The 14,736-nt window shown below is 35.4% G+C and overlaps 1 protein-coding gene across 1 annotated transcript in view; it reads right to left on the bottom strand.

Annotated features, from left to right (window-relative positions):
- LOC147028011 (beta-1,4 N-acetylgalactosaminyltransferase 2-like) overlaps positions 1-8,744 on the bottom strand; it is an 81,257-nt gene extending 72,513 nt beyond the window's left edge. The window contains exon 1 of the mRNA XM_085877931.1: positions 8,726-8,744. The gene's annotated coding sequence lies outside the window, so the exon portion shown is untranslated. The remainder of the gene's footprint in view (positions 1-8,725) is intronic.
- Between the last annotated feature and the right edge of the window lie 5,992 nt (positions 8,745-14,736).

Raw genomic sequence — 14,736 nt, forward strand, 5'->3', positions numbered from 1 at the left:
TCTTCCTGCTGTTTTACAACTTTTGAAACCAACTCTTGATGTTCCCTAAATCTTCTTGCTCTTTCTTTCGCATCCATTTATTTATTGAAAAATATCATTTAATATCTCATCTTGTTTCACAACAATATATTTATATTTTTCAGTCGTGTGTTTCATGTAATCCCCAAATTCCTTTTTACTACATAATGTAGAACAATTGTCTCTCCAAAAATTGTTTATATCTATTGAATTTAACTTGAATAAAATAAAAGTATTAGCATTGTTTCTGATGGAACGACGAGGAAGCTGAAAGTACGATTGACTAAGATAAATACAATTACAAGAAGAATGTCTCCCTCTTGTGTAGTAGCTGTCCATTACCGTTTGGTTTCTCTCATTAACACAATCATCAAAGATAACGAGGTTCTTTTTGGATTTATCCAAATCTTGGGGAGACGGTATATCATCCGTATTATCACTCAGAATACAAGTTATCGGTTTTGATTTCTTTTTACATCTCTGTGTATCACAAAATAGTTGTATTATATCTTCAATGTTAAAATCATTTAGGTTTTTTTGAAGTTTAAATAAACCGATTATATCTTCTTTTTGAAGACCAGCATTAAAACCTTGTGAGAGTAGTTGATACTCTGGTTGAAAACTCGACTTTGTGAAAATTATTAAATTATCATAATCTAAAAAGTTGGGAGTGAGGAGCATCTTTAAAAGTAAGCAGGTTTTTCCACATCCACTTGAACCAACTATGAGGCATCTTAATGAATTTGGGAGATTTTTATGGTTGTCAAATTTTATCTTATTTTCCCAAATAGGTAAAAAATCATTCATTTATATATTTGGAAAACAGGTTATTTAATTTATTATTGGCTTTTTTCAAAATTCTATATTTTATCCTAAGTTCAGGTTTAATTTCAAGATAATCCATTATTTTATTTATGCAATATCTTGTGTTGATATTTCCCTGAAAATCACATCCATGAATAAGATATAACAACAATCCTTTGAACATTTCTCTAATACGTTCAGTTTCTTCCCTTGTAAGGAAAGGTGTGTTCTCACCCTCGTTCTTTACATTCATTTCTCGAATCAATCTTGTAAAGTAATTCATTTTTGGTGTAAATCTAAAAGAATTATTTTCCTTTTTATATTTTTGATTATCATTAATTAGAAGATAATCACAGAATATACATTGTTTATAGGCTTTTGACTCTGTGTTTAATCCCCGTCTTTCACACGCAGGACAATTCTCAAATTTGTCATATGGAGAATCATGGAATTCAAGAGGCTCAAAATCGAGTAAACTATTCATATTTATAAAGTAAAACTTTACTCAAACTGAAATTCATCTTCGATATCATCTTCGATACTTTCAGAATCATCTATACTTTCATAACTATCATTTGAACACAAACTCTCGGTGCCATAACTATCGTTTGAATGCAAACTCTCGGTATCATAATCACTCTCATAATCTTCAAAATCTTCAGTTGAATATTGGCTCATTTAATTAGTAGAAAAACATTACCATCGATATCGATATACATTTTTTCATTAACAGATTCAACTGCTACATTTTTTATATTAAAGGTAATTTTAAAATGATCCTTGACTACAATTGAACGAAATGTCATTTCACCTGATATATTAACATCCTTTATTTCATCAGGATTTATATCTTTAGGGTTGTTGAAAAAAATACAAATTTCTCCTTGCATATTACAGATGGTCTTATCTTTTCTTTCTAAAGCTTCATCCATAAGGTTTTTATTTTTTGATACCTTTTCTTGTTTCATTGCTTTTTCTAGTTTTGAATATATTGCCAGAAGGAGAGGAGAAACTTTTGTTAGAGATACCTTAATTGATGTTCTTCCAGGTATACTAAAAGCCCTTCCACTGAAGTAAATTGAAGAACTCATCATATCCACCATAATTGTTTTTATCCAATAGTTGTTATATTTATCTTTGTTCAATTTTACATCCTTGACATATTTCTCAGCATCTTTAACAAATGAAGAGATTGATTGAAACTTGTCTTTTGTGTCTTGAAACATTGTATTTATTAAGTGAAAAAGTTGGAGGATAAAATGGTTTTAAGCACAGATTCACCTGTAAAATAAACGAAATTTTCATCAAGAAAATTTTAGTTTAAGCACAGATTCACCTGTAAAATAAACGAAATTTTCATCAAGAAAATTTTAGTTTAAGCACAGATTCACCTGGAAAATAAACGAAATTTTCATCAAGAAAATTTTAGTTTAAGCACAGACACACCTGTAAAATAAACGAAATTTTCATCAAGGAAATTTTAGTTTAAGCAAAGTTTTATTATATAAATATGGTGAATACAACATACTGCGATGTTTGTAATCACGAATATAAACATTATAGAAAACACCTCCGAACCAACAAACACACATTTAATCTATTTCACAAAATATCCCCTCTTGAGTTGGAAAGAAAAAACATTGTGATACCTGCTCAAAGGATGTTTTGAAGAGTAGTTATAATAGGCATCTTCAATCACAAAAACACAAGAAAAATGAGTTTAAAGTAAAGGGAGACTATTATATTGAAAACACTGATGGGGCATTTAAAGGGCATATAAAAACAAGGATTTTTCAATTTGGAGAACCCGGTCCATCATCAATAGTTGAATCAATTGAAATAGTGAAACCTGATGTTGAAAAATTTATTAAAAAGACATTAAAAGAAATGAAAACTTTAAAGTTTTATATGGGAGTGAAAATGAATATGAAAAGACAAGATGAAGAACAAACTCCTTATATGAGGACAGATCTTCATTTTATAACATCATTTCAAGATTTTTTGAATAGTGGGGTTTATGAAGAACTATCAAGACAAGAGGAGGATGTTGATAATACAGTGGTAGGAAGTGGATTCAATATTAAAAAAAATCATCTTTTGAGATATACACATTCTAAAATCAAACCCTCTTAAAGTTTCTTCTTATATTGAATTACCAAAAGAAATAAAACGAAAGAAGGCAGTTGTTAATATTAAGAATAATGATAATAAATGTTTTCTCTGGTCTGTTCTTGCTCACTTACATCCACCAAAATGTAATTCAGAAAGAGTAAAACAATATATGAAATATGAGAATACCTTGGACATTAAAGATTTTAATTTCCCAATGCCACTAACAGATATTCCTAAATTTGAGAAAAAGAATAATCTTTCTATTAATGTATATGGATTAACGGATACAAACAAAGTTCAAATATTAAAAATTTCAAACAACTATAAAAATGAAGAAACACACATTGATCTTTTATATTTTAGTGTTGGAAAGAATTCACATTATACATATAATACATCAATAATTTATCAAGATTAATCTCTTCTCAGGTATTCAGAACAGCAAACAAAATATATCCTTGTAAGCGATGTCTTAATTCATTTCATACAAAAGAACGATTAGAACAACATTCAAAATATTGTAGTAATCATAAATCAGCTGTAATTACAATGCCTAAACCTGGTGAAAAGATTTCTTTTGAAGATTATAATAAATCTATCATGCACCCATTTGTGATGTACGCTGATTTTGAATGTATCCTTAAAAAGATAAATACTGCTTCTCCTAATCCAAAAGAACCATATACAAATAAATATCAAAAACATATTCCTTGTGGTTTCTGTTATTATATCAAATCATCTGTTGGAGAAAAGTATAATAAACTTGAACAGTATAGTGGAAAAAATGCTTCACAAGAGTTTGTAAAACGATTAGAAAAGGATTGTATAAGACTAACTAAATTAATGAAAGAAACAAATGAACCGATGAAATTAACCATAGAAGAAAAATTAGAATTCAGAAAGAACAATATCTGTCATATTTGTGAGGAGGAAATTGAGGAGTCTAAAGTTAGGGATCATTGTCATCTTACTGGTAAATATAGAGGTCCCGCTCATTCCTGTTGTAATCTTAATTATAAATTACCTTCTTTTATTCCAGTCTTTCTTCACAACAGCGCCAACTATGATACACACCTATTTATAAATGAACTTTCAAAAACACCAGGGAATATTTCTGCCATAACAAACACAAGTCAAAAGTATATTTCATTTACAAAAATGATATTCACAAAACCTATAACTCGTATAAGGTTTCTTGATTCTTACAAGTTTATGGGAACACCACTAGCCAACCTCTCATCAAATCTAAGCTCCACGGGCTCTTTTCCAAATCTTAATTCATTCTTTCCAAAAGAGGAAATTCTAACTAAAGAGGAAATTCAGATTAAAGAGAGAATTCAAAGTAAAGAGGAAATTCTAATTAATGAGGAAATGAATGAAGAAATTCTTACTGAAGATGAAATTCTAATTATACAGAAAATTCGAACAAAGAATGAAATTCTAACTAAAGAGGAAATTCTGATTATAGATGAAATTCTGATTAAAGAGGGAATTCTAACTAGAGAGGAAATTGAAACAAGGAATGAAATTCAAAGTAAAGAGAAAATTCTTACAAGTAAGGGAATTTATCCTTATGGTTATATGGATTCATTTATGAGATTTAAAGAAACACAACTTCCTTCAAAAGAAAGTTTCTATAATAACCTTTATGAAGAAGAGATAAGTGATAAGGAATATAAACACGCACAAGAAATTTGGAAATTATTTAAGATAAAGAACCTTGGAGAATATCATGATTTATATCTAAAAACAGATGTTTTATTGTTAGCTGATGTGTTTGAAGCTTTTAGATCACTCTGTCATAATAAAAATTGTTATGGATTAGATCCTGCCCACTATTTCACAGCTCCTGGTTTAGCTTGGAGTGCAATGTTGAAAATGACAAAACAAGATATAGATTTAGTCAGTGATGTAGATATGCTTTTGATGATTGAGAAGTCTAAGAGAGGTGGAATATCACAAGTATGTTCAAAAAGATATGCTAAAGCAAATAATAAATATCTTCCAAATTATGATAGTGAAAAAGAGAGTAATTATTTGATGTACTTTGATGCTAATAATTTGTATGGATGGGCAATGTCTCAATCTCTGCCTTATGGTAAATTAGAGTGGGTGGAAGAAAAGGATTATGAAAAGGCTTTGATGAATATTGTTATTTCTTCTCAAGAGGAATTGAATGACGAAGAAGAAGGTTATTATTTTGAAGTTGATTTGAGGTACCCGAGTGATCTTCATAATAAGCATAAAGACCTTCCTTTTGCATGTGAGAAAGAAACCCCAAAGAAAGAATGGTTCAGTGATTATCATAAAAGTTTTACTATTAAAGGCAAATCAACAGAAAAGTTATTAACAACATTCTATGATAAAGAGGGATATGTTTTGCATCAAAGGAACTTGAGACAATATTTATCTGCTGGGTTGAGAGTAGCTAAAATTCATAGAGTTTTAAAATTTAAACAAAGTCCTTGGATGAAAAAGTATATTAAATTCAATACAGATATGAGAACAAATACAAAAGTAAAATTTGAAGGGGAATTCTATAAATTGATGAATAATGCTGTCTTTGGAAAGACAATGGAGAATGTTAGAAACAGGCAAAACATTAGATTTGCAACATTTTGGAAAGAAGCTTCTAGATTGATAAATAAACCAAGTTTTGAGAGAGAAGAGGTTTTTTCAGAGAACTTTTCTGCTATTCATATGAAAAAGGAAAGTATTGTCATGGATAAACCAATTTATATTGGAACAGCAGTTCTTGATTTATCAAAGATATTGATGTATGATTATTTGTATAATGATTTAAAGAAAGAGTATGGTGAAAATGCTTCATTGTTGTATATGGACACCGATAGTTTTATTCTAGATATAAAAACTGACGATGTTTATAAGGATATGAAGAAAAACATTGGAGTATATGATACAAGTAATTTTAGTAAGAAGAGTGAGTTATTTTCAAAAAAGAATGAAAAGGTTATTGGCAAGTTTAAGGATGAGTTGGGTGGAAAAGTAATGAGTGAGTTTATTGGATTGAGAGCAAAGGCATATGCTTATAAGTATGGTGATCAGATTGATAAAAGGTTAAAGGGAATAAAGAAATATGTAATAAAGAAATCAATAACTTTTAGAAATTATTATAATTGTTTGATGAATAAGAAAGAAGAATATAGGAAAATGAATACAATAAGAAGTTATAAACATAAGATATATAGTGAAGAAGTAAATAAAAAGGCATTAGGAGCCTTTGATGATAAGAGATTTATTTTAGATAATGGAATAGATTGTGTTCCATATGGATATTGTATGATAGAGTGTATAAAATAGATTGTGTTCCATATGGGTATTGTATGATAGAGTGAATAGAATAGATTGTGTTCCATATGGACACAAGTTTTAACGATGGGAAGATGGGTTAGGGTTTTTAAGGGCTTCCGCCGCGTTTTTCACAATATATAAATGGTCGAACCAAGTATTAGTCAAACTAAAGAGTGGAGAAAATCTCAGTCTTGGTATATAAATGGAAAACATAATGAATGTGAAAAATATCAAATAAGTCTTATTGAAAAAATATCTAAAACAAAGGTAAATAAAACAAATATGCGAATCAATTTAAAAACCAATAAGTTAGAGGATGTAAAGAAAATAATAAATATGTTTGAATGGACTGAAAAATTTGATGGTTATCAATTGAACAATGGAAAAATAATTTACTACAATATCAAAATGATATGCAACTCAGGAGGTGGTCAGATGAGATCATTAAGAGAAGTTTATCATTTCGTAATGGCACAAAAGGGGTATCTTAAAAAATATAAAGATTCAAATGTTTTGTTTTTCAATATTTTAGATGGGGATTATTGTGCAAAGAAAATTAAACTATTGAAGGAATTTGAGAATGAACAAATGTTTATAGGTTCAATGAGTGAGCTAAACAATATGCATTGGTTATTTGATAAAGAGTGCCCCGAGGCTTAGACGTTTCAGATATTTCTTTCGAATCACCTTTAACAAATCTTTATCTTGTATGGCTTATTTGAATAGAGAGTGCCCCGGGGCTTAGGCGTTTCAGATATTTCTTTAGAATCACCTTTAACAAATCTTTATCTTGTTGTATGGGCTATTTGAATAGAGAGCCCCTAGGTTAAAAGGGGAAATAAAAAAATGACCGTTTTTACAGCCATTTTTCCCTGCTGTGCAGGGGTTTGGCTTTTTCTTGAGGCAATGTTTTATGGCCGGATGCCCTTCCTGACACCAACCCTGGTTGCCTCTTACGACACACAGGGATATGGTACACCTATTCTAACCGGGGCATACACCGGGACCAGTACACTGGCACTCATTTTGCCGACCTCGGAAGGATGGCAGGCTGAGTCAACCCCCTGGTGTTAATTCAGCAGCCAACGGGATTTGAACTCAGGACCCTGGGATCCCAAGCCGCCACCCTAACCACTAAGCCAACACCAGGCTCCAGGTTAAAAGGGGAGACAAATAAATATACCTTGGGCTAAAAAGGGGATTTATTTTTTTAGGGGAAAAAAAAGAAAAATTTCATGGCTGAAAATCCCCCATTCATTTACATGGGGAAAAGTGAGCCAGAACCAGTATTCTTACCCTACTCACCTATTAATTTTGCGGTAAGCCGAGGCCAAAAGAACTAAATAGACCAAAAGGTCAACATACTTCAGATTTCTTAAATCCTCAATTTTAATGTAATTATCTTGGAATTTGAAGAGTATTTGAATATCAGGTCACTCAATTCAACCACCTAGTAATTTTGAGGTAAAAATCGGCCAAAAGGTCAACATCAACCAAAATGCCAATTTGGGCATAACTTTCTGAATCCTAAATATTCGTCTGATTTGCTTGAAATTTGAGTAAGGTTTGCATATCAGGTCACTGAATTCAAACGCCTATTAATTTTGAGATCAGATTAGGCCAAAAGGCCAATTTGGGCAACATTTTAAAAAATCCTCAATTTACTCGAATTAACTTCAAATCTGAATAGCATTTGCATATCAGTTGCTGAATTCAAATACCAAATAACTTGTAAGCTCAAACGGTCAACACGGGCATGATTTCTAAAATTGATAGATCGGGCCAAAAACTAAATATATTACTATATCTCAGAACGCTGTGAATGCATCATCACAAAACAAAGTAGATGAGTTGTAGAGGTGACAAGAACAAACGGATTGGATTTTGATTCGGATCAAATGATGAACCTCTGGGCGCTGAAACCATCTACCAGCCACCCTAATTCCCTGACTTCTTGCGAAGTCAAGGAACTCGTGCTAATCTGGTTCACAGTTCCAGACCCATGGGGAGATACACACGTCTCATAATCATCCCGATCAGTTCCAGTCGATGCATTGAAATTCCCCAAGACTAGAAGTGTATCTCGTCTGGGGCACTGATCAACCACAGACTCAAGCGTTGCATAGAATGCATCCTTCACGGTGAGATCACTCACCTCAGTCGGAGCATAAACAGAGACCTGGAAAATGATACCCAAGGAGTGACGAATCTTTCGTCTCATAATACGCTTATTGACCGTTGTTACCTTTATTATCATTGGTGTCAGCTTATTGGACACAGCCACAGCAACTCCTTGGGCATGGTAACCATCAGAATGACCAGACCAATAGTAGGTGTAACCACCCGCCATGATCTCGCCGCAATCCGGTCTCCGAACCTCAGAGAGTGCTGCAATACCGATGTCCAAACGCTTGAGCTCAGATGATAATAGAGACAGATGACCATCCTCTCTTGGGGAAAAGACATTCCAGACACTCACCCAAAGGTACCACCTCAGATTAACCCAAGGAGACCGCCGTCTGGTGGACGACACCTCAGCACCACTCCGACACACTCTCCCGCAACCTGACCCGGGAATGTTACCCCGTGGTTTCCCTCCTGTCATCAAAGATTGAGGGTCCCGAAGGGTTTTCCCCAATCCCGTCATCCGGTGAGCTGCCCTGCGAAGGGAAGCTGCACAGGAGGTACTCCCACGGAGTGGGTTTTCAGATTTCTTTGCGTTTTTGTGTTTTGCGGAATGAAGGGTTTTACGGTGGCCAGAGTGCAAATCCACCAACCTCCTAATAAGAAGTAACCCAACTGCAGGAGGACGTCCGCAGATGCAGTTGGACACTAGATGTGGATGGCCGTTGATTCACAAGGAGCTCCTCCGCCCTTTGACAGGTTTTGTTATTAATCCTGCTGGGTGTCCACATCCAAACACCATCAGTGTGATAAAAAAACGTGAACTGTTCGACCTGGCCGAGGTATGCGCTCCACCGAGTGCCAATCTACTTTGTGCTGTTTTGCCAAGTTGTCACTCCATGAGTGATTTTTCATTACTTGGCAAAAACACAAAATTTTTTGGACAAGTGTGTTGATCGCCTCCGTTTTTTGTTACCTTCGAAATCTAAAGATTTCGAAAGTATATTGATGACTTCCGTCATCTGTTTGTGTGTGTGTTTGTTTGTTTGTAGGCACGATAACTCGAGAACGGAAGAAGCTACCAATGTCAAATTACACCACGTGATTCAGGAGGGTGATGGCTAGCGCTGATTAGATTTTGGTCAAAATCGGTCAAAGGTCAAGGTCACAGTGAGGTCAAACATTCGATTTTTGATGGTTTTGTACAGAATCATCGTAGAAACTTCTGGTTTGCGTCGCTACCTTCTCGAGAGACAGCTTTTATTAGACAAGGTCAGAGGTCAAGTTGACGATTTCCTAAGTACCAGTCTATGACTGCTTGTTTGTTTATTTGTGTGACCGCTCGCCTCCAGCCAAAATTGCAAAACTGATCGTTCTAAAATTTTCATACATTAATGACCCCGACCCTGAGACGGTCCCACATTGAAGGATGGTAAAATTCGGTTGATCGAAAAGGTCTACAAAGGCCAATAGGCTAATTTCAGCCAAATTTTCTAAAATCCTTCATTTTCATCCAATTGACTTAAATTTGAAGACCATTTGCAAATGAATTTGATTAACTCAAGCACCTATTAATTTGGAGGTTACCACAGACCAAAAGGTCAACATAGACCAGATTTATAAAATCCTCAATTAAATCCAATTCACTTCAAATTTGAAGAGTGTTTGCATATCAGATCACTGAATTCAACCACCTATTATATTTTAGGTAAACATGGGCCAAAAGGCCAATTTGGGCCACATTTTCTAAAATCCTCAATTTTAATCCATATATCTTGAAATTTGAAGAGCATTTGCATATCAGTTCAGTCAGTAAATTCAACCACTCACTAATTTTGAGGTAAACAAAGGCCAAAAGGCCAATTTGGGCCAAATTTTCTAAAATTCTCAATTTTCATCAGATTGACTTGAAATTTGAAGAGCATTTTCATATCAGATCGCTGAATTCAAATACCAATTCATTTTGAGGTCAAAGTAGACCAAAAGGTCAACAACGGACAGATATATGAAATCCTCAATTTTCATCCGATTGACTTGAAATTTGAAGAATATTTGCATATCACGTTGCCAAATCAAACCACCTATTATTTTTGAGGTAAACATAGGCCAAAAGGACAACATAGACAAAAGGTCAACAAAAGCCAAATTTCTAAAATCCTCAATTTTTATCCAATTATCTAGAAATCTGAAAGGCATTTACATCTCACGTCACCAAATTCAACTACCCATTTATTTTGAGGTAAACATAGACCAAAAGGTTAACATCGGTCAGATTTCTAATATCCTCAATTTTCATCCGATTAACTTGAAGTTTGAAGAGCATTTTCATATCAGGTAGCTGAATTCAAACATCTATTAATTTTGTGGTAAACATAGGCCAAAAGGCCAAAATAAACGAAAAGGCCAATTTGGGCCAAATTTTCTAAATCCTCAATTTTCATCAGATAGACTTGTTCAACATCAGTGTATGTTGTGCCAAAAACGATTTATAGTATGGTATTTCAAAACATTGTGGATGAGATACAAGAAAACTAGGTGGATGAGTTGGTTCGGTGACAAAAACAAGCAGATTAGACTTTGGATCAGGTCTGAATTCGGATCCTGCCCATCAGTGGGATACAAAACGTGAACTGTTCCACCTGGCAGAGGTATGCGCTCGACCAAGTGTCATTCTCCTTTGTGCTGTTTTGCCAAGTTGTCCTTCTATGAGTGATTTTTGATTTGTTGGGTCACCGAAATAGGTGACCCTTATTGTCAGTAATTCTGTCTGTTTGGATGTTTGTTCGTTTGTCATCAGCATAATTGGTAGTAAACGTGGGCCGATTTTGACCAAACTCGGGTGGTAGGTACATCTTATGACCTCGTGCTTTGGAAATTGTGATGATTGCTCGGGACGCTTTGGTTCCCTAGCAACAACCGAAAATCCTTCAAAATCGGTACCGTTCACGCGAAATCAATTCCGAAAGCCATTATCCCACGTAGGGTTATGAAATTTGGCACAAATGATCTACAACAGGTGATGCTCTATCAAATGTATTCCGGTTTTTGTGATATATGGAATACTTTACCCGCAGCGCCCCCTACAATTAGGGTATGCGCAAAAATTGCTGAAAATTGAAGGCCCCCTCGCGACCAGGTGAGTGCATCGATACGAATGAAACTTTGCAGGTTCATGGTACTCAATGAGTAGTACAACTTTGCCTCAGGACATATTGACCGATTTCGCTTAGGTCAGGGGTCAAAGGTCAATTAGTGCAAAAATCTATAATATGCGAGAACTGGAGGTGCCTTCGCACCACATGCTACTCCTCCTCGGGTTATGGTCGGATGGTCATGAAAATTCACACGAATCGTCTGCAATACATTGTGCACAAACGATCGAGTCGGATTTTCGATTTAGATCTTTGTTCACCCACAGCACCCCCTCGAACTTTTGGGGATTTCCGATTTCAAACCGCATTTTCGGTACTTTTCATTCAAATGGATACCGAGTAGTTAGCAGTAGATGAAACCGGATGAGATTTGATATGCATAATCTTAAGGTGATTCCCTATCCGCTGGATGACATCCATTTTGCTCTATATCTTAGAGTTTCTATGCTCGGCGACCCATCGCCGCCTACCGGCTTGTTTGTTTGTTTGTCCGCAAAGAACTTCCATTTTTCTCTCCACACTTGTCAGATTGAGACAAAATTTTCACCAATGGTGCAACTGCCATGTAGAATGTTTTATTGATAATTATGATGTCATTGGTTACGTGATGTGGAAGCCAGCCATGTTGGGAAAACGGAAAAACTTTGGATCTCTGTATCTCTGAAACTGTACCAAGAAAAAAAAAAGAAACTTGGCACATGGAAAGTACTCCTCATAGGTAATAAGTGTAATTTTTTGATCACGTCATTTTTGATCACGTCATCACGTCATGCCTTGTGTAGGCGTCATAATTGCATCTGTGGAACACTACATCTGATCAGTATGAAAAATTTTGAGGGTTATCTCAGGATAAAATGGTGTGCAGGAAAAAAAATTGATGATGTCATTGGTCACGTGTTTCGGCAACCATATTGTTTTTTTTTTTAAACCTTCAAAAATCTTTTCTGAAGTGCCTAAAGAGATCGAGGCAAAACTATAAAAGTATGATCGCCTATCCATGAGGAACAAAACGTTTATACATGTGACATCAGATGTCACATGGTTTGGCAGCCAAATTGAATTTAACCTAAAACATATGAAAACCTTCTTCTCCAGCTGAAATGTCTGGACAGATTGAGGGGAAACATCAGAAAAATGTCCCCCAAGCCTTGTGTGTGCATGCTTGTTGATGGGTCGCATGGTTTGGCAGCCATATTGGAGTGAAGAAAAGTATGAAATAATGTTTTCTCTGGAACCGCTTAATCAATCGACGTGAAATTGCAAACTTATGTTCGAGTCATCATGGGGAATGCATGTTTTAAATTTCAACTTGATCAGATACATGATCTGGCAGCCAGAATGATTTTAGTTTTTTTGATCTGTATTCTTTTTCTTTTTTTTTAAATAAGGCTCACATGGCTGTACCTAGATGGGTTTGAGGATAGAGGAGTAGCAGCTGAAATTCGAATCTTATCCAGGTTCCTCCTGATGTCTTCATCTTTGCTTTTTGCTTGTTTAGATTCCTTCTGATTACTCCAATGCAGGACTGTACTTATTTGGTCTTCAATTTGATTCGAATTGAACTTATTTTCATCCTATTCTAGATTAACTTTTAAAATGATGAAAAACGTCATGGGTCTTAGTCAAGTGTCCAATCAAAGCGAAGTTGCATCAAATCATGACGTCTCGGTACCCGGTTATCACTGCCAGCAGTTGTAAAGTAGCAGTTCTAATTGAGTCTCTTCTTGCCTCTGCCACCAAAGGTGAAGGAGATTATGTTTTCAACCCTTTCTGTCTGTTTGTTTGTTTGCAGGATATCCAAAGAGTTGTGGACGTATCTGGATGAAACTTTGTGGACAGGTTGGGTGTGTGACAAGGACAAACTGATTAGATTTTGGTGAAGATCCGGATCCATATCTGATAATATTTTAAGTGATTCTTCATATTTGAGAGAAAGGGCTAAATTAATATATAGCACAATATCTCAAAAAGTTGTGGACGATTCAAATGAAACTTGGTGGACAGGTTGGATGTGTGGCAAGGACGAATTAATTATATATTGGTGAAGATCCAAATCCGGATCGAGATACGAGATTTAATTAATTTTTGAAGTGATTCATCACCATTGAGAGATCGGGCCAAAAACGATATTCAGTAGTACTGTGAGGCATATTTCGAAAATGTAATGGGCCTGATATGTTCTTGTGGATCAGGTATTGCGTGGTGGAGATATGCGATCTACTGAGTGCACTTCTCGTTAATTCTGTAACACACCAGGACGCAAATGCCACGCAAAACAAGTTCTGGAAAGGGTCTGCAATCTCTGATTACTTTTTCTAATTAGCTCCAGAACCGAACGTGAAGGAGGTTATGTTTTCACCCCTTTCGGTTTGTTAATGCATTCATTACCATTTCCAAACCCCAAGGATTGCCAGATATGAAAGCTAAACCTGGCTGTGGAAAGCACGCAAGGCAAATGGCGGGAAAACATTACAGTCATTAAAACGGGTTTGTTCACCCCCAATAGTCCAGCGGAAATCTGAAAAAGCATGTTGTGGCATCATTATGAAGTTTTTTTGGTTGATTCATCATCTCTGAGCTATCCTGAATCAGAATCAGCCGGGTGCCAGACTCTCACCCTTGAGGATTTTTTTTTTAGGGGCGAAAAACAAAATGGCCACCACCGACTTTCGATAAATTCTGTTTTGGGCTATATCTTCACTTCTAATGCACTTACACACACGGTTTTGGTGTCGACTACTATGTTTCATGCGACAGACAATCTCACGATTGGATGACAACAGATGGCGAAATTTGAATCTGGATGGCCAACAAGCTTCAACAAGACACTAACCAAGAAAGTGACCCTGATGATTTCGACCAAAAAGAGTATCAAGCTGGATGGAAGGCCAGTATATGATACTGAATTGATCTACACCCGAGTCATATGTCTCCAACAATACATGGATATTGATATCAAGGATGTCCTCTCTTACGAACTGTCCCCTGTCCCAGCCTCCTCGTGATGAGAGCGGTGCAATGCGGGCTCAGTCGAAAGCAATCCTGAAGACGAAACTCTAAGTTGAGCAATCAAGTCAAATCCAAGGTGTTCTAGATGCTGTCATCATCGATGGATGTGCCATGTTATGGACTGTACATTGGCCCACAAATGGTACAGTTGAGGATTATGTGATCAACTTCATGGGAACCATCAAGTACCGCCTGGAGTGTTGTG

Source organism: Eptatretus burgeri, chromosome 4 (assembly GCF_056783735.1).
Source record: "Eptatretus burgeri isolate ZD-2024b chromosome 4, Ebu_testis_v1, whole genome shotgun sequence".
Lineage (NCBI taxonomy): Eukaryota > Metazoa > Chordata > Myxini > Myxiniformes > Myxinidae > Eptatretus > Eptatretus burgeri.